We start from the raw sequence: 21,505 nt of genomic DNA on the forward strand, positions 1-21,505 counted from the left end.
CTCGTGCTTGTTTCTGCAGTTTTCTTGCCTCTTTATGCACCTCTGTTGCTTCTTTCTGCACTTCTCTTGTCTCTTTCTGCAATCCTCTTGCCTCTTTCTGCACCTCTGTTGGTTCTTTCTGCACTTCTCTTGCTTTTTGAATCATCTCTCTTGCTTCTTTCTGCACCCTACTTGCCTGTTTCTGCATCCCTCTTTCTTCTTTCTGCACCTCTCTTGCCTGTTTCTGCAACTCTCTTTCCTCCTTTTACAGTTCTTTTGCCTCCCTCCTGCACCTCGGTTGCATCTTTCTGCACTTCTTTTGCATTTTTCTGCACCCCTCTTACCTGTTTCTACAACTCGCTTGCCTCTTTCTGCACCTCTCTTGCCTTTTTCTGCCCTTTTCTTGCCTCTTTCTGCACCTCACTTGCCTCTTTCTGCACTTCTCTTCTTTTTTATGCACCTCTCTTGTTTCTTTCAGCAACTCTCTTGGCTCTTTCATCACTTTTCTTGATTCTTTCTACACCTCTTTTGCTTTTTTCAGCACTTCTCTAGCCTCTTTCTGCACTTCTCTTGCCTGTTTCTGCACATGCCTTGCCTCTTCCTGTACCAGTTTCCTCTTTCTATACCCCAATTGCTTCTTTCTGCACCCCTCTTGTCTCTTTCTGCACCACTCTTCCCTCTTTCTGTACATCTGTTGCCTCTTTCTGCACTCATGTTCCCTCTTTCTGCACTTCTCCTGCCTCTTTCTGCATGTATGTTGTTTCTTTCTGCATTTTTTTGCCTCTGTCTCTACCCCTCTTCCCTCTTTCTGCACCTCTGTTGCTTCATTTTGCACTTCTTCTGCTTCTAGCTTTCTACATAATTTATAGAGTATGCTGTTTAAAACACAGGTATACAAGTATGCACCTCTCTTGTTTCTTTCTGCAACTCTCTTGGCTCTTTCATCACTTCTCTTGATTCTTTCTACACCTCTTTTGCTTTTTTCAGCACTTCTCTAGCCTCTTTCTGCACTTCTCTTGCCTGTTTCTGCACATGCCTTGCCTCTTCCTGTACCAGTTTCCTCTTTCTATACCCCAATTGCTTCTTTCTGCACCCCTCTTGTCTCTTTCTGCACCACTCTTCCCTCTTTCTGTACCTCTGTTGCCTCTTTCTGCACTCATGTTCCCTCTTTCTGCACTTCTCCTGCCTCTTTCTGCATGTATGTTGTTTCTTTCTGCATTTTTTTGCCTCTGTCTCTACCCCTCTTCCCTCTTTCTGCACCTCTGTTGCTTCATTTTTCACTTCTTTTGCTTCTAGCTTTCTACATAATTTATAGAGTATGCTGTTTAAAACACAGTTATACAAGTATGTTTACATTTATTTTATGTAACATGTCACTAGGTAAAAGCAGAGACACATGCATGCATACCTTCACAAACTTGGTCAGATTTGCAACAGTGATATGGTTAGGTTTGCTGTTTTACATTTGGTAGGCCTAACATTCTGAGCAGTCGATGAATAGTGAACCTTTAAGAGAAAAGTGAGATTTAATACATCTTAGGTGAAGGATTAGTGATTAGGCAACTTAGTATTAGTCTGTGGTAAGATACAGTGGAAGTAGGCCTCTTTCTGCACCTTTGTTGCTTCTTTCTGCACTTCTCTTGCTTTTTTGAGCATCGTTCTTCCTCTTTCCAGACTTCTGTTGCCTCTTTCTGCATTTTTCTTGCTTCATTCTGCACCTTTATTCCTCTTTCTCTACCTCTCTTACATCTTTCTGCACTTCTCTTGCTTCTTTCTGCACTTTCTTCCTCTTTCTGTACATGTCCCTCCTATGTAGGCATAGTAAGGACTTAGCATTTAAAAAAAATAGAAATTCACTGAAAAAACCACAGGTTTCAGGAATGTTATAGATAGGGTCAGTATTTAAAAAACCTTAGAAATTCACTAAAATTACCAGAGGTTTCAGGGACGTTATAGTTAGGAATTAGCATTTAAAAAACCTTAGAAATTCACTGAAAGAAAAGAGGTTTCAGGAACGTTATAGTTAGGAATTAGCATTTGAAAAAACCTTAGATATTCACTGAAAAAAACATAGGTTTCAGGGATGTTTTAGTTAGGCTGACATTTAACTTGTACAAAACCAGAGAAATTCAACTGTTGTAGTTAGCTGAGCTAACTATAACTCACGCCCCTGCAATGCACTGCTGACGACATCACATATTATATCACTGATGACATGGTGAGTGACATCACTGATGACATGCTGACTGTATCAGTCTGTCAGTTGGCATCTAAGTGGATGTGTGGATTGGTGAGTGGGTAGATGAGTTTGCTGTATGCGTGAGTGATTGTCTGTCTGAGTACCTAAACGGGTGACTTTGTGGTTGAGTGAGGGTGTGTGTGACTACCTGCATGGATGAGTGAGTGGATGTGTCAGTGGCTATATGTGTTAGTGAGTGCATAACTGAAGGGCTGTATAGGTGACTGAGTGTGTGCATGGGTGTGTCGATGAGTGAATGGATGTGTCAGGGGTATATGGGCGAGTAACTGTATATGTGAAATACAGTTTAGGTAAGTGACGGAGTATATGAATGACTGTATGTGTGAGTAAGTAATTGTGATAGTGACTGTATGGGTGAGTGTGTGCTTCTATGAGTGACTGTATGGGTGATTAAGTATGTGTCAGTATATGTATGAATAAGTGAGTGTGTGTGTATAACTGCATAGTAAGTGGCTGGGAGTTATTGACTCTATGTGTGACTGAGTAGGTGTGTGAGTTGTCCTATGGGTACCTAACAGTATGTGAGTAGCAGTATGGGTATAAGAAAGGATATATCAGTAGCTGTATTAATGAGTGAGTTGTATGAGTGGCTGAATGGGTGGCTGAGTGGATGTGTGTGTAGACCTATTAATCAGTGAGTGGGTAAGTAGGTACTGATATGGGTGTGTCAATGGTTTTGAGAAAGGTAGTGTGGAAGTTGGATTGAGTATATGAAAGGTTATATTGGGGTGTGAGTGGGTGCACCAGACACTCTGTGGATGATGTCATCAGTGAGTTTCATTTAATACAGGGTGCCTAATCCTTATAATTTGGAAGACCTATACATCCAGTGATTAGCGTTAATGGCAAGAAATTGAGTGCCCTTAGGTAAGCACCTACCCCCCTTTTTTTAAATTCTTGCAGTAGCCCTAATAATTCACACTGCGTTAATTCAATATTCATCTTTACAGACCCTAGAATCTTTTGTTGTGATGAGACCCCCATATCTATAGTGGTGTCAAAATATTGTCAACAACTGTGAGAAGTTGGCCTGGTATATGCTGGTCACTAGTTAAAGTGGCCACCTTGCACCAGTACAATTCAACTCTTATGGTAGATAGGTTTAAGACAACCTTTTAAAGAAAGCTATCCTAGTGGTAGCTGTGGAGAGGAAGCTTCAGGCTAAGTCTTTAGAGGAATGTAAAGCAGCTTGTTTCACCTTATAATCTCTTGAATTACTAAATGAAAGGACACCACACAGGTATATATATAAAATATATATGTATTTATTACTAGACACACTCTACTAATATCTTCATGAGATTAGAAGTCAGGAACATATGCACAAATCAACGTTTCACAACAAGTTAAGCACTTATATGGCTGGGGCCCTAGGGGCGTACCGGACCATATACTAAAATGGAGACTTAGGAATATCGACTTGCGAGGGGACAAGGCCTAGGGCCTTCAGAAGGGCTGGGGCATCACTAATCCACCCAAGGCAGGTAAGTAAAGGACCCACGGGAGATGCATGCAGTGTGAGAACACAGCCACGGATCCCAATAGACTTCAATGGAGCAAGTCGCTGTTGGAATTTTAAAGTTTTAGGATACTTCAGGAGAGTCTACAAGCAAGTCACTTACAGGGTAAGTAGTTCTAGAACCAACACACACAGGAGCACCATAGTGCTGGAGTAACCTCACCCAGGGAAGCTGGGTGCATAGCTGTCTTTTGGTGTTGGGTCGCGGCGTCGTTTTCAATGGGAGCCAAAGAAGACTGTGAAGACAGAAGAAGTGTCCGGTGTAATCCAAGGCTGGATTCAGAAGAAAGAATACCTGAAAGCAGAAGGGACAATGTTCAAAGTCACTTGGCATTGACCCTGGGCAAGGAAGCTGGATGCCCACAGTCGTCGGGTGGTTTCAGATGATCACGGGTGTCTTGACTCTTCAGTCACGAGGTCCAGGAGGTGTCGACGACAACCAGGAGCTGGATTCGGTGTGTCCCACAAAGTCTGCAGCTTACTGCGGTGTCGGTGACCAGATTGGAGCCAACAAGCCTTGGTAACAGAAAGTCTTGTGGAAAGTGTAAAAAGTCAGCGGTGCAGACCAGCAAGGTCTGAGGGACTCACCCAGTGAGGGTAAGTCAGGAGAGGCCTGAAGCAACCAGGGGAGCCCTTTGGCTATCTAGAAAAGTCTTCTGGGGACCCACAAGCCAATCGCCAAGGGATCGCGAAGACGCCTCGGGAGGATTCACTCACCAGGAGCCCACAGTCACTCGGGACGAGGTAGGCCTCTGATTTTTGGAGGAAACCCTGCTGGAAGCTTGGACCACAAGTGGTCTAATGCACATGTTTGTGGAAAGTCGTAAAGGGGTTGCACTCAAAAATAGTGCACGGTACCCAGGGATTGTGGTTCCTCGTAACTCGTGGGGTCCACTTGCCTCAGCGTTGCTGGGGACTCACGATGGCATTGGAGAAGTCAGGAAATCCACTTCCGGGGCTGCAGAAACTTCGGACTCCAGCGGGAGCGGGAAAGTTTGCGACGGTTGATTCAAAGTTTTGGTGCCTGCCAAGCAGGGGAGTCACTCCTTTACTCCAAGGGAGATTCTTCAGTCTTCTAGAGGTAGTGGAATGTCGAAGGTCCAGGATTCTTCTTCAGAGCATCGTCCAGGGATATCTAGTTTGCAAGGGTTCCCTAACTTATACTACAAGGAAGGGAGGGACTAGCTCTATGACCCCTCCTATGGGAGGGTCAGGGGAGTGTGTGGCTACACCCACTTCCCTTTGTCCAGTTTCGAGCCAGAGCAGGGGCAGGTAGCTCCTGAACCGGTTTGAGCTGGCATACGCACAGAGGAGCCTACTGCTCCCCCAGTGCAGGACTTCAAAGCACTCTAGGAGTGCACCCACCCAGCCCCAATACACTAATCCCTGTCTGGGAGGTGGTTACACCTCCCTGTGACAGGATGCCTATTGTTGGGCCTCCTCCTTTGCGAGTTTTGGTCAGCAGCAGGAGGGCAGCCCAGTGTCTGTGACTAGTGGCATCCATACTTTACAGTTACTGGTGTGAGGGTATGATTCCAAAGCATTTGACACCAAACACAACATGTTTTGATGCAGCCATCCCAGAGTTAGCATTAACCGTGTGGTTATAATGCACTTAGAGTATATGGTTTAACCGCATCCACAAACAGCCACAGAGAATGGACTCTGAGGTCTGCAGAGGGGTCCTGCTCAGGCAGAGGCACCCCCTCACATGGAAACCAAGCACCCTGCCCTCAGGATTGATAGGGCCTGCCTTAGGGGTGACATAGTGTACCTATATCTCAGTGAGGAGTGCTAACACTACCTCACCCAGGCTGCAGGAACAGGCCTGTGGTGTCAGATTTAGTCTGCTTCCCAGGGGTGGCATAATACATGCTTCAGCCCCTGGTAGGCCTGTGAAGTACCTATGCCCTTGGTACCTAAGGTACCATATACTAGGGACTCATAAGGTACCACAGTATCCAATCACTAGTGCACCTAATGTGCACACCATGTCGTTTAAGGGAGAAAGCAGATAGGCTGGGGTCCTAGATAGCAGGATCCCAGCCAGACTAGTCAAAAACCATCAAAACACCAGAAAAAAAGTGGGGGCAACCTTGTAGTCAGATTCCACCTACCTACATGAAGTGAGTGCCAAACAAGTATGGCCTCAGCTTCTTCAGGGCCCACACCACAGCAAAGGCTTTCCTCTCTATAGCTGACGAACGTTTCTCTCTAGGGGTCAGCCTTCTGCTAATAAAAGCTACTAGCTGGCCTTGACCTTCATCATTCAGTTGAGACAGTACAGCTCCCACACCCAGCTCAGAAGCATCTGTTTGGACAATGAGCTTTTTGGTGTAGTCTGGACTCTGTAAGATGGGGGCAGTGCACATGGCCTGCTTTAGGTCTTCAAATGCCTTCTGACAGCTAGCTGTCCACCGAACCTTTTTTGGCATTATCTTTGAGGTAAGATCATTTAAGGGGGTCACTGTAGATCCATATCCCTTAGCAAACCTCCTATAGTACCCGGTCAGGCCTAAAAAGGCTCTCACCTGTGTCTGGGTGGTTGGAGCAACCCACTCCATGATGGTTTGGATTTTGCTCTGTAAAGGCGGAACCTGGCCTCCACCTACAAGGTGGCCCAGGTACACAACCTGACTCTGCCCTATCTGGCACTTAGTGGCCTTGATAGTGAGGCCCGCTTTTTTGCAGGGCATCCAAACCATTTCTGAGGTGGACCAGGTGATCCTGCCAGGAGGAACTAAAGAAAGCAATATCAACTAGATAAACTGAGCAATAAGTTTCCATCCCTGCCAGAACTTTGTTCACCAACCTCTGAAAAGTGGCAGGTGCATTCTTCAATCCAAAGGGCATCACCATAAAGTGGTAGTGCCCACTAGGGGTCGAAAATGCTGTTTTGGCCTTGGCATCCTCAGCTAACCTGATCTGTCAGTAGCCAGCTGTTAGGTCAAATGTACTCAGATACTTGGCTGAGGCCAAAGTATCAATCAGCTCATCTGCCCTTGGTATGGGATAGGCATCAGTCCTTGTGACTGCATTGAGGCCTCTGTAGTCTACACAAAACCTCATTTCTTTCTTACCACCCTGGGTATGAGGTTTGGGTACTAAGACTACTGGACTACCCCAAGGGCTATCTGAAGGCTCAACCACACCAACATTTTCTGGACTTCAGTCCTGATACAGTCCCTGATATGGTCAGGTTGCCTGTAGATTTTACTCTTGACAGGCAGACTGTCCCCAGTGTCTACCTCATGGGTACACCAGGTAGTCTGTCTAGGGGTCAGGCTAAACATATGTCTGTACTGTTGCAGAACTTGTCTGCACTCAGTTTACTGATGGTCAGTGAGGCTGCTTGCCAAAGCAACACCATCTACTGACCCATCATCAGGGTTCTGTGAGAGCAGGTCAGGGAGAGGGTCACTCTCCTCCTCCTGTTCCTCATCAGTTGCCATGAGCAAGCCCATGTCAGCCCTGTCAACATATGGTTTCAATCTGTTGACATGGAGCACCCTATCAATCAATCAATCAATCAATCAATCAATCAATCAATCAATCAATCAATCAAGTAATTTGTAAAGCGCACTACATACCCGTGAGGGTTTCAATCCATGGGGGGGCAAGGGGGTGCTGCTGCTTTGGTCAAAGAGTCAGGTCTTGAGTTGTCTCCTGAAGGTCAGCAGGTCTTCGGTTTGTCATAGGTAGAGGGGGAGGGTGTTCCAAGTCCAGGGGGCGCGGTGGGAGAAGGATCTGCCTCTGGAAGTTGTTCTACGGATGTGCGGGACCGTGGCGAGGGCGTGGTCAGCAGAGCGGAGTTTCCTGTTGGGTGCGTAGAATCGATTGTTGATATAGGCTGGTCCGGTCTTGTGGAGTGCCTTGTGTGCGTGGATCAGGAGCTTGAAGGAGATTCTCCTGTCGACGGGGAGCCAGTGCAGGTTCCTCAGGTGGGGGGTGATGTGGTTGCGGCGTGGGACGTCAAGGATCAGGCGTGCAGAGGCGTTCTGGATTCTCTGCATTCTGTTGATGAGTTTGGACGGTGCTCCGGCGTAGAGGGCGTTTCCGTAATCGAGTCTGCTGCTGACTAGGGCCTTGGTGACTGTTTTCCTTGTGTTTGTCAGGATCCATCTGTAGATCTTGCGGAGCATGCGGAGGGTGTTGAAGCAGGTGGAGGAGACTGCATTGACTTGTTTGGTCATGGTGAGTTTCGAGTCGAGGATGACTCCCAGGTTGCGTGCGTGGTTGGTGGGGAACGGGGGGTCCCCAGTGATGTGGGCCACCAGGAGTCATCCTAAGCAGAGGGGTTGGGCCCGAGGATGAGGATCTCTGTCTTGTCTGTGTTCAGTTTAAGGCAGCTATCCTCCATCCAGTCGGCGACGGCCTTCATTCCCTGGTGGAGGTTGGTTTTGGCAGTGGGAGGGTCCTTGGTGAGGGAGAGGATCAGCTGAGTGTCGTCAGCATAGGAGATTATGTTGAGGTCATGCTGTCGGGCAATGCATGCTAGTGGTGCCATGTAGACGTTGAACAGCGTCGGGCTGAGGGAGGACCCTTGAGGGACGCCGCAGATGATCTTGGAGGAATCGGACCGGAACGGGGGATGACGGACTCTCTGAGTTCTGCCGGAGAGAAAGGAGGTGGTCCAGTCCAAGGCTTTCTCCCGGATCCCTGCGCCTTGGAGTCGCGTGCAAAGTGTGTGGTGGCAGACCGCGTTGAAGGCGGCAGAGAGATCCAGGAGGATGAGGGCCGCCATCTCGCCGTTGTCTAGAAGGATCCTGATGTCGTCTGTGGCGGCGATGAAGGCAGTCTCGGTGCTGTGATTGCTGCGGAATCCTGATTGGGATGGGTCCAGGATGTTGTTGTCTTCGAGGTGACGGGTGAGCTGGGTGTTGACTATCTTCTCGATGAACTTTGCTGGGAAAGGAAGCAGGGAGATGGGTCGGAAGTTCAAGAGGTCGCTCGGGTCCACCTTGGGTTTCTTCAGTAGTGCGTTAATCTCAGCGTGCTTCCAGTTCTCAGGGAAGGTGGCGGTCTCGAAGGAGAGGTTGATGATTTTGTGCAGGTGGGGTGCGATGGAGTCGCTGGTTTTGGTGAAGATGTGGGTCGGACAGGGATCCGGAGTGGATTGTGCCCATGGTCTTGATTATGTCATTGATGCTCACGTTGGCCCAGGTTATCAGGGTGTTGTGAGCGGTGGGGTGCGGTGGATCCGGTGTGGTGAGGTCTGCAGGAGTCATCCGGGGTTTGAAACTGTCATGGATGTCAATGATTTTCCGGTGAAAGAAGGTGGCGAGGGAATCACACAGGGCTTGGGATGGTGGGATGTCGGCCCTGGAGCTGGGGTTGGCGAGTTCTTTCACGATGGTGAAGAGCTCCTTGCTGTTGTGTGCGTTGTTGTCAAGGCGGTCTGTGAAGGAGGTCCTTTTGGCATTCCTGATGAGGTGGTGGTGGTTGTGGATGGCGACTTTGTGGGCAGCGCGGGTGTCTGGCGTCTTGTCGTTGTGCCATATGTTCTCCAGTTTCCGGCAGGTGCGTTTTGAGTTGAGGAGTTCAGGGGTGAACCAGCTCACTCTTTTGCTGGTGTCTCTGCTGGTGGTTTTTTTCAGCGGGGCTACGGTGTTGGCGCAGACGTTCATCTGGCGTTCAAGGGTGAGTGCACCCTCATCGGGGGTGGTGGGGTTAGTCGGTGGGTTGAGTGCGTGGTTTGTCTGTAGTTGTTCTTCAGTGACTTTGCCCCAGCATCGGCGGCTGGTCTGTAGTGTGCGGTGGTGGGTGAGGGGTTTTCGGAAGGAGAAGTGGATGCAGTGGTGGTCTGTCCAGGTGAGTTCGGAGGTGTGGCTGAAGGTGACGTGGGGGCTTGAGGAGAAGATGGCATCAAGTGTGTGGCCGGCGATGTGGGTCGGCGTCGTGACGAGTTGCTTCAGTCCGAGGTTGTCGAGGTTGTCGATCAGGGTGGAGGAGTTGTTGTCATTGTTGTTCTGCAGGTGATTGTTCACATCTCAGAGGAGGATGTAGTCGGTGGAGGTCAGCGCGTGCGTGCTGATGAGGTCGGCGATGGAGTCGCAGAATTGAGGCTGGGGTCCTGGCGGTCTGTAGACGAGGGTGCCTCTTAGGGTGTTCTTGGGGTCTGTGTGAATCTGGAAGTGCATGTGTTTCTGCGGTGCTGAGGGTGTCGTTGGTGTTTGTTGAGACCCTGATGGTGTTTTTGTGGACGATGGCGATTCCTCCTCTTGCCCTGTTGGTGCAGTCTCTGCAGGTGATCTTGTACCCATCTGGGATGGCTATGGTGATGTCTGGTGAGGAGGCTTCGTTCTTCCAGGTCTCGGTCAGGAAGGCGACGTCCGGTGATGTGATGTTGAGTAGGTCCGAGAGTTAGATGGCGTGTTTTTGTGCGGAACGGGTGTTGATCAGGATGCATCTAAGCTGGTTGAGTTCTGTCGTGGCAGGCGTCTTGGCGCTTTCACGGCAGGAGAAGCTGCAGTTCCAGCAGGTGAAGGGACCGTGGGTGCGCTTCGGGGTGACCTTGCAGCAGGTGTGGGTCCTTCCTGGGTTGAGAGCGATGAGGGTGTTGGCGTCGTAGCAGAGGAGGTGGTCCTCGTGGCTGCTGCGGGGGCCAGGGGTTCTGGCGATGGGCACGGTCCAGGCGTGGACGGGCGCAGATGGGCTAGCCTTAGGTGTGCCTTTGGCGCGCCAGCGGCGCGGCCGCATAGCGGCCACCATATATGGGGAGGTGGGGAGGGAGGAGCAGCTGGGAGGCGGGACGCGAGGGACGGGTGAAGTGAATGGGCATGGAGGGGCGGGGCCACAGGGGAGGCAGCGGCGGGTACTGGGCCGGGGATGGAGCGGGGCGACCGCGGGGAGGAGAAGACAGGGGTAGGGGTTGAGAGGGCACGGAAGGCAGCGAGAGGGACACAGAATCAAAAGGGGCAGCGGTAAACGAAACAGAGGCACAGAGTCAAGGGGGCAGCAGTACAAGGAAACGGGGCACAGAACCAAAAAGGGGCAGAAGTAAACGAAACAGAGGCACAGAATCAAGGGGGCAGCAGTACAAGGAAACGGGGCATGAATCAAAAAGGGGCAGCAGTAAACGAGACTGAGGAGAGGAGAACGGGGGCTCCTGGGAGTTCCAAGATTCACCAAGTAGGTGACTTCTCCCTTGAGCTCAACAATTGTATGGGGGCCACTTCATTTGTCTTGGAGGGCTACTGGGGCCACAGGCTCCAACACCCATACTTTCTGTCCTGGCTGGTACACAGTCAGTACAGCCTTTTGGTCATGCCAAGTTTTTTGTAGTTCTTGGCTAGCCTCAAGGTTTTTAGTTGCCTTCTTCATGTATTCGCCCATCCTGGAGCGGAGACCAAGTACATAGTCCATCATATCCTGTTTGGGGAGTTTGAGAGGTAACTCCCAGCCCTCCTTCACCAAACATAATGGACATCTTACAGGATGCCCAAACAGAAGTTCAAATGGGCTGTAACCAACCCCCTTCTGTGGAACCTCTAAGTATGCAAACAGAAGGCAGGGAAGTAAAAGGTTCCATTTTCGCCTAAGCTTTTCTGGGAGGCCTTTAATCATTCCCTTTAGGGTTTTGTTGAAACGTTCAACTAACCCATTGCATTGTGGGTGATAGGGAGTAGTAATCTATAGGTTACACCACACTCCTTCCACATTGCTTTTAGATATCCTGCCATGAAGTTGGTACCTCTGTCAGATATGACCTCCTTTGGGAAACCCACTCTGGAGAAAACTCCAATGAGGGCTCTTGCCACCACAGGGGTTGTGGTGGTCCTCAGGGGAATTGCCTCTGGGTACCTGGTGGCATGATCCACTACCACCAGGATAAATCTGTGCCCAGATACAGTTGGAGGGTCAAGGGGACCAGCAATGTCAATCCCAACCCTTTCAAAGGGTACCCCCACCACAGGTAGTGGTATCAGGGGGGCCTTTGTGGTGCCACCTGACTTGCCACTGGCTTGGCAAGTGACACAGGAGCGACAAAACTCCTTGGTGTCCTCTGACATATGTGGCCAATGAAAATGTGGAGCAAGCCTGTCCCAGGTCTTGTTTTGGCCCAAGTGACCTGCTAAAGGGATGTCATGTGCTAAGGTCAAGAGGAACCCCCTAAACTTCTGAGGTATTACCAACCTCCTGGTGGCTTCAGGGGTTGGATCTCTAGCCTCAGAATATAGGAGTCCCTCATCCCAATAAACCTTATGGGACCCACTAGCATTCCCAGCAGCCTCAGCAGCAGCCTGCTGTCTGAGGGGTTCAAGAGAGGGACAGCACTGTTGCTCCTTACTCAGATCTTCCCTAGAAGGTCCCCCTGACCCCAAGAACTCAACCTGATCAGGCTCAAGTCCATCTGGGGCAGTTCCTTCTTCAACATCTACTTCTCCTCCCTCAAGAGGTGAATCTGTGATCTGAGAAAGAGGGGAAGGCACTGCCTTAACCCCACTGCTCCTCTTCTTGGGTAGCACCTGGTCCATAGTTTCAGGATCCAGAGCTGGTTCAGTTTGATGCATTTTTGCCTGTGACCTGGTCACAGCAAATACCTCTGCAGGGATGCCGAACATCTCAGCATGAGTCCATAACTCTACTTCAGACCAGGCTCAAGTCTCTAGATCATTGCCCAATAGACATTCAACAGGGAGGTCTGCACTGACGACTACCTTCTTGAGGCCAGTTACCCCTCCCCAGGAGAAATTCACAACTGCCAGACTATGGTTGGTCCTGACATTGCTTGCATTGGTAACCTGGTACATTTCGCCCAGGATGATCTGTCCAGGGTCCACAAGATTCTCTGCCGCCATGGTGACACTAGCACCTGTGTCCCTAAATGCCAAAGCCTGTTTGCCATTTATTACAGGCTGCTGTTTGTATTTGCCCAGATTACTGGGGCTCACTAGGAAGGAAATATCAATGTCTCCATCACAAATCAGCAATGCCTGAGTGGGTACACTGACTAGGCCAGAGTCCACTTCAGAACCCTGGGTCAAACCTACTACACCCTTATTCTGAGTACCACCTCCACCAGTAACTGAACTAGGGGGAACAGATGCCTTAGGGGCAGGAGTGGTGGTGGTTTGGTCTTTGGACTTGTTACAGTCAGAAGTCCAGTGTCCTTTCTGTTTACAGAATTTGCACCAGGGCTTCTTTTGGCCTTTTCCCTTGTTAGACTGTGAATCCCCACCAGATGCAGATTTTTGGGGCCCTTGTGAAGACTTCTGGTCTTTTGACTTATCCCCACTGATTTAAAAATCCTACCTTGACCTGGAGTGAGGCGGCTGGGCTTCGTGGTGAGGCTCTGACGCTGCGAGGCTCCTGGGGGTCGTTGGAGCCCCGTTGTGCAGCGCCTGGTGTGGACGTGGTTGGCGGCCCCCAGCAGAATTACACTACCCAGAATCCCGAGCGGGCATTTCCGCCCGACATCACGCCCGGAGGCGCAGAAATACCGCGAGGCTACCCCCACGTCGCGGGACGCGCGCGGGCGGCCCCGGGCTGAGCCCGGGCAGAGGGCGGGCCGTCTGTGGCCGTCCGGGGCAGGAGGAGGCAGGGCAGGGCCACCCCCCCTTATTTGCTGTGATACGGACACTGTAATAAGGTACTGTGACAATTGCAAACGTTGGGACTTTGGCATTCTGTTGCACGTTGTGGATTGTGATAGCCCGGGACAGAAGGGGGCTGTGACCTTTTCCTTACGTGTAGTGGCACCAACCGGGTCTAGCTCATATTGTCATAGTGGATTGTGGAGAATACGAGAGGGTTGTCAGGGTTGGTAATCGTTTGTCATCTATGATCGAATTGCAGTAGTATTGTATTAGTTTACCCCATGTCTAAAGTTAAATCTATTTCGGCTAAATCAACCATGGATAACTACCTTGTGAAGATGGTCGACAAGATAAATCAGGAGCGGAGAAAATCATTGGGGCGGGTGGAAGCTATTGATCCTATTTTCTCAAATATTAACCCCCCTACTCCTTTACCTGCTGTAGTTAATGTAAACGATGAGACCAATGACCCGATTCATGATACGGATGACACCATAGTGGTTGCCACCGTAGATGAAAATAGTACAGCTGACCCCTCTCTTGAGGATTTAATACGTACTTCAGACCCATTGACTGCTACCCTGACGGCTACAACATCGCAGAGAATACTACGTTCTAGCCGGACACATAATAAGACTGTACATTCTAAGAGGGGGGGGGGGCGATCATTATCTAAGAGAACCGATCCTTTAACCATTAATTCTGCTCAAACCCCTATTGTAGCACAGGATAGCCACCCGGTCACTATTGATAGTAGACAGCTGGATCTCTTAATCAGTATGATTGATGCCAAGTTTGATCTACTAATTAAACCATTATTGAACAAACTTGATATGGTAGTTACTGAAGTGGCCAGACTAGGAGGCTTGTTAGAATCACATCTCAACGCAAGCACTGGTACCAAAGTTAATATTGAGGTTCCAGAAATTAGCCATGTCCCTCGACAGGCCTCTGAGATAGTTAAACCAACGGCCAAGATTAACCCCCCTAAGACATAACACGGTGAACAATGTGATGAGAGAAGAAATGTTACAGATCCTCTGCAGACTCTAGGCCAACAAAGATTGTTGTATACCCCTATCGCTGTGAATCAGTCTGGACCTGGTGTAAAAAACACTGGTACTTCTAGACCTGACCTTCCCACAGCTTGTGCCCCGTTTGTGGCAGTTCTTACTAATGTTCCACAAGTTAAAGAAACAGGCCGCAATCATAGCGAAACCCATGCTTCTTTGAAAAACAAAACTGTGGATTGGTTGCATCGGGAATGCGGCTTTCCAGTGGTCTTGGCAAAGGATATAATAAGTACAAGAAGAGTCAATTGGATTGGGAGCTCGCGCAAGACTTGTGGGGGTGACTGTATTGTAGTTAATTTCCGTAGCCCCCATCTTGCATCCACAGCTTTGTTAAGAGCACAGTCATCTTCCTCATTGGACCAAGGGATATCTCTTCGGCCTCTAGGGTATTTCTATAGGCATCTTAATACCCGTCCCAATATTGTACATACTGGGACGAGAGAAGGAGATATGCATGTTTTCCCTGGCCCTATCATTACTACGGCAAACCGATTTGAAGCATTGAGCGGATTGGATGGGAATGATTGACTGGCGCCAGTTTCGTTTAATCCAACGGATGCCGCTGACACCGTGGGAGGCAAGGGAGGGAATGTTACTGTGAGGGTGCCAGATACAGTAGATGCCAGTGGGAATGACATTACCAGTGGGAAGATTGGTCACTGTGAAAGAGAGAATTGTGCCCCCCTGTCTGGGGACCAGCCTTGTAGTTCTATCCCTTCTGTTCCTACTAGCCCCATACCCTCTCCCAGACCCCGGAGACAGAGTGCTTGCTTGATCGCTAGCTGGAATATCGCGGGACTCTCATCTAAGGTTACTTGCCTGGGATGGGTAGAATTTATTAATACTTTTAACATTATATGTTTTCAGGAAACCTGGTGTGTTGACCCAATCAATTATAATGGTTTTGTTTCTTTTAATTTACCAGCTGTGGCCTCATCGTCGGGCAGAGCAAAGGGTGGGTTGTTGGTTTTGATTTCTGTAGATATACCCATCAAAGTTAAAAAACATGTTTTGGTTGGTGCACACTCCCAGATTTTATGGCTTCAACAGGAGCAGGACAGGAATATCCTTTTAATTAATTTTTACAACAATGTCTTTGACTGTTCAAGGTACCAGGTTGTACTTGCATTGGAATCTGCCATGGAAGATATTGTAACCAAATTTGATATTGTTTTTGATATCATTTGGGTAGGAGATTTTAATACAGTGGTGTGTCCTCTTGCCGCTCAAAGGGTATGTGGCTTTATTGACCATTGGGGGGATGGTGTTTCCCACTTCCCTCACAACTCTTATGGTAACTCTTTGAACAAAATTTTAACTACATATGACATGGAAATACTGGTTAACCAGGTTAATCACTCAGGTGAAATTATTCCCACTTACACGGGAAGGAACGCTAATACAGTGATTGATTTTATTTGTATATCATCTGGTATTGGTCCATGGTGTTCAACCCCTGTAGTTGTGGATAACTTAATTAGTGATCATAATTGTATCACTGCTGAGATAACCCTATGGAAGGAACGACCTGTGTATATTCCATGTACCATTACCGATATTGAGCCCCATCGACCTAATGGTATTCGTATCAGATGGAAAGGTAATAAAGCGGACATTCAGTCTAATGCCATTGTGTCAAAATGTCTTACGGAAATTGTTACAATTTTAGAAAGTGAGGAAGGAAATGCCGAAATCGTGCATACTTTTATCAATATTAATTTAACTATAGATAGCAACTTCACCGTACCTCATAAGGGTAGGAAACACCAGCATAAGGGATGGTTTGACCATACATGCACTACTGCACTTAAGAGGCTCAAAATAGCACTGTCAGCAGAGAAGAGAGATATTGGAACCATTAGGGAATTACGAGGGATCTACCAGACCGCTATTAAGTCTAGGAAAATAGAACTAAGACAAGAGGCATGGGATAAACTGGACCAAGCAGCCTCTAATGCGGATTCTTCATTATTTTGGGCAACAGTTAATAGTCCCTTTCTAAAGGATGATAAGATGCCCGAACTATCAGCAAATGTTAGTTCGGAGAGTTGGGTCAGCCATTTTTCCCTGATTTTTGATTCGGCTAGAAACGGAGAACTTTATGATGACAGGTGGCCTGTCATACCTTTGGACATCACTACCGCCGAAGTGTGGGATAGTATTAAATCTAGCAGGGGTGGGAAGGCCCAGGGACCAGATGGGGTTCCCATCGATGTATACAAAACAGTACCAGAGATATGGGGTCCGTTGCTCACAAAGGTATTCAACACTGCCGTATGCAACGGGGTTCCCCACACCTGGGAGGAATCCATTATTGTACCAATCTATAAGAAAGGAGACAGGGGGGATGCGAAGAACTACCGCCCAATCTCCCTCCTGGACTCCTCGGTGAAAATCATGAGCCGGGTACTCATGGTTAGGCTAGAAGAATGGGCCGAGTCCAATAATATCCTGGCTGATTCCCAATATGGCTTCAGGAAGGGCAGAGGAATATTAGAACAATGCCTCAACCTTGACTTAATTATAGGGAAATATACCAAGGCAAAAAAAGGATCTCTCTATCTCTGCTTTGCAGACTTGAGTAGCGCCTTTGATATGGTGGACCATAATATCTTATGGACCACGTTATTGGAAATGGGGGCACCAGAGTCTATTGTTTATTTCTTAGCGAGACTCTATGCTAAATTAAATTCTAGTGTTCGTTATGGTCAGGCTGGGGAGTGTACCCCCAAGTTCAGTGTTAGACGGGGAATTAGACAAGGGTGTGTGCTTGCCCCTTTACTTTTTATTCTTTTTATTAACAAAGTGGACTCAGTTTTAAAGGAGGTTGTGGCTGACGCACCAAAAATTAACGATTTCAGCGTCCCCGTACTTCTTTACGCGGACGACGCTGTAATTTTGTCCAGGACCCCCATCGGCCTACAGCGTTTGATGGACAGGTTCTCACTGTTCATCAACGACAGGAAGCTGTTGATTAACAAGACAAAAACTTTTATTATGGAATGTGGTGTGGTATGTAAAAAACCCCATGCCTTCTTCATAGAAGGTCATAAGGTGTCAACAGTGGAGTCTTTTAATTACCTCGGCATCACTTTTTCTAAATCGGGCAGCTGGACCAGCGAGATCAATAGTGTCCAGGCTAAGATGGCAAAAAGCTCTTATGGGGTGTTTAAATTTGCTACTAATATCGGAGATAAACGGATTAAAGATATGCTGACGATCTTTCAAATGAGATGTTTATCGGTGGCCCTTTATGGAGCCGGGGTGTGGGGGCATATCAAGGCAGGGAACCTGCAAGTGGAGGAAAACCTCTTTCTTAAAAGGCTGCTGTGTTTGCCCAAATCAGCTACCAACGATTTGGCTCACAGAGAGCTAGTTATCTTCCACCTCTCTGATTTACTGGCACTAAGGCCCTTAATGTTGTGGCGTTCCGTCTGGTTAAAGGAAGAGACCTCCCTAAGCAGAGCAATTATTGGAGACTGTCTCTCCATTGACGGCCATCTAAAAATTCCCTGGATTAAATATGTCATAAATTGTTATACAGAGATTTATGGTATTAGACTTAAAGATGATCGTAACGCCCCCTCCAGTTTGTCCAAAGAAGTGATGAAGTCGGGTTTTATTAATTTTAAGTTAGAGCAACGGGAAAGGACCAGTAGTAACTTAAGTACATGTATGTTTTACGGCAGATTCTGTGAAAACGAGGGATTTCAGCCGTATCTGAGCCTGGTTACTCGACCCTCCCACAGGTATGTTATTACCAGATTAAGGTTTGGGATAGTTCATCATCTGGTGGCCTACCCGTGTATCAAAAAACATCCGGTAGGCCCATGCCCATGTGATAACGTATCAGCTCAAAGCACCATGCACTTTCTTCTGCTATGTAACCTATATGATAACTATCGTCAAGCCTATCTCAAACCTATCCTGTTAAAATATGGAGTTAGGAATACACAAGATGCTATGAAGTTGCTTTTTAAACCATATCCTGATGTATGCTTTTTTACTGCTACCTTCCTCCTATTAGCTATCAAAGCAAGGCCTGGTATGCTTTTTTAATTATTTAAATGTTTTAATCATGTAATCTGTCCGTAATTTTATAATATGATATGTTTATTGTATTTGTTGTGTATTTGCTTTTCTTTTATGGACTTGTGCTTTAAGCTCTGAATAAAGCCTTATGAAACGAAACGAAACGACTTATCCCCACCTTTCTCAGAGCCTTTAGGATCTTGCTTCTAGGTGTCACCCCTTTGGTTCTGGGTTGTCTGCCTCACCCTGGTTCTGACCCATTTGTCTGCCTTCTTTCCAAATTCTTGGGGAGAGGTCAATCAGAGTCCAGCAGGTACTGATGCAACAGCTGGTGCTGGCAATTATTAAGGATCTGTTCTCTCATCATAAGATTATACAATCCCTTAAAATCAGTAACTCTACTACCAACCAGCCAACCCTCCAGAGCCTTGGTTGCACAATCTACAAAGTCAGTCCAGTCCTGGGTATCTCTGAACTTCAACCTGTACTGCTCTGTGGTTAAGCCAAACCCATCTATCAATGCACTCTTCAGGACTTCATAATCATCAGCATCCTCTTCTCTAACAGTGATGAGCTTGTCTCTATGTTTATCTGAAAAGGAGAGCCACAAGATTGCTGCCCACTGCTTTTGGGGGACCTGTTGTACTTACAGGCCCTTTCCATAGCAGTTATCCACTTATGGATATCATCCCCACTCTGGTAGGGAGGAACAACCTTGGACAGGTTCCTATGGTCTGGAATGCATTCTCTGACTCTAGGGACACTGTTGCTGCCACCAGGTGGTTCTAACCCCTCTCTTTTAGAAGCTCTCTGGAGCTCAAAGGCTTCTCTGTCTAATGCCAACTGCTTGGTTTTGTGGGCAAATCTTGCTTCCTCATACTGCAGCAGTTTGTACATTCTCTCAGAGGAGGTCTCTCTTCTATGAAAATAGGACTTCATCTGCTGGACAGATTCTCTGCCAGAGTGATATGAGTGGTCAGACTCCCTGGAAAGGGACCTAGGTCTCTCTTCCACTCTGTCAGTTCTCTTAGGGAGAATTCCTCTGTCCTTGTCAGGCCCTTGTGGGTCTGGCCCTTCAACCACAGAGTCCTGGTCATCCTGATGTTCATCATCTGACCCAGACACGGTAATTAACCCACCCCCTGATTCAGACCTATTAGCTCCTAGAGCTAATCTAAGATCATCTGCTGTCAGCAGATCTATCAGGTGTAGTGTGGAGGGACTCTGTCCTAGCTTCAGGTGCCTTGCAGCACACATGGCTTTCAAGTCAAAGAAAGTCATGTCCTTATACTGAGGCTGAGTGGACCCACTGGCTCCACCCCTTAAGGACATTCTAGTGTTGTGCAGTGTTGTACTACCTACACTAGTTTGTGGCCTACTGATCCCAGCTTGAGCTGTAGAAAGGGTGTGCTATCCCTTGACACACAGCTCTCAGTTCAGTAGAACTTATTGATACTAAGCTTGACTTTATTTGTACTTTGAGCACCTATAGTGGTTTTCAGTTAGTAATTCAAACAATGGAAAGCTGGAATCCCACACGCTGCCCACCAATGTGAGAAGTTGGCCTGGTATATGCTGGTCACTAGTTAAAGTGGCCACCTTGCACCAGTACAATTCAACTCTTATTGTAGATAGGTTTAAGACAACCTTTTAAAGAAAGCTATCCTAGTGGTAGCTGTGGAGAGCAGCCTTCAGGCTAAGTCTTTAGAGGAATGTAAAGCAGCTTGTTTTACCTAATAATCTCTTGAATTACTAAATGAAAGAACACCACACAGGTACATATATAAAATATATATGTATTTATTACTAGACACAGTCTACTAATCTCTTTATGAGATTAGAAGTCAGGAACATATGCACAAATCAACGTTTCACAACAAGTTAAGCACTTATATGGTTGGGGCCCTAGGGGCGTACCAGACCATATACTAAAAAAGAGACTTAGGAATATCGACTTGCAAGGCCTAGGGCCTTCAGAAGCGCTGGGGCCTCACTAATCCACCCAAGGCAGGTAAGTAAAGGACCCACGGGAGACGCATGCAGTGTGAGAACACAGCCATGGATCCCAATAGACTTCAAAGGAGAAAGTCGCCGTTGGAATTTTAACGTTTTAGGATACTTCGGGAGAGTCTGCAAGCAAGTCACTTACAGGGTAAGTAGTTCTAGAGCCAACACACACAGGAGCACCATAGTGCTGAAGTTACCTCACCCAGGGAAGCCGGGTGCATAGGTGTCTTTTGGTGTCGGGTCGCGGCGTCGTTCTAAATGGGAACCAAAGAAGACTTGCTGCTTGTGAAGACAGAAGAAGTGCCGGTGGAATCCAAGGCTGGATTGAGAAGAAGGAAGACCTGAAAGCAGAGGGAACAGTGTTCAAAGTCACTTGGCAGTGACCCGGGGCAAGGAAGCTGGATGCCCACAGTCATCGAGTGGTTTCAGGTGATCACGGGTGTCTTGACTCTTCAGCCACGAGGTCCAGGAGGCATCGACGACAATCAGGAGTTGAATTCTGCATGTCCCATAAAGTCTTCAGCTCACTGCGGTGTCGGTGATCAGATTGGAGCCATCAAGCCTTGGCAACAGCAAGTCTCGTGGAAAGTGTAAAGAGTCAGTGGTGCAAACCAGCAAGATCTGAGGGACTCACCCAGCAAGGGTAAGTTGGGGCAGGCCTAGAGCAATCAGAGGAGTCCTTTGGTTTTGTAGAAAAGTCTTCTGGGGACCCACAAGCCAACCAGCAAGGGATCATGAAGATGCCTTGGGAGGATTCACTCAACAGGAGCCCATGGTCACTCAGGATGGGGTATGCCTCAGATCTTTGGTGGAAGTCCTGCTGGAGGCTTGGACCACACGTGGTCCAATGCACAAGTTTGTAGAGTGTTGTGAAAGAGTTGCACTCGAAAATAGTGCCCGGTACCCAGGTATTGCGGTTCTTCATCACTCGTGTGGTCCACTTGCCTCAGCTTCTCTGGGAACTCATGATGGCCTTGGAGAAGTTGGGAAATCTCCTTCTGGGGCTACAGGAACTTTGGACTCCAGCAGGAGCGGGAAAGTTTGCGACCATTGATTCAAAGTTTTAGTGCCTGCCAAGCAGGGGAGTCACTCCTTG

Source organism: Triturus cristatus, chromosome 4_2 (assembly GCF_964204655.1).
Source record: "Triturus cristatus chromosome 4_2, aTriCri1.1, whole genome shotgun sequence".
In the NCBI taxonomy this organism is placed as follows: Eukaryota; Metazoa; Chordata; class Amphibia; order Caudata; family Salamandridae; genus Triturus; species Triturus cristatus.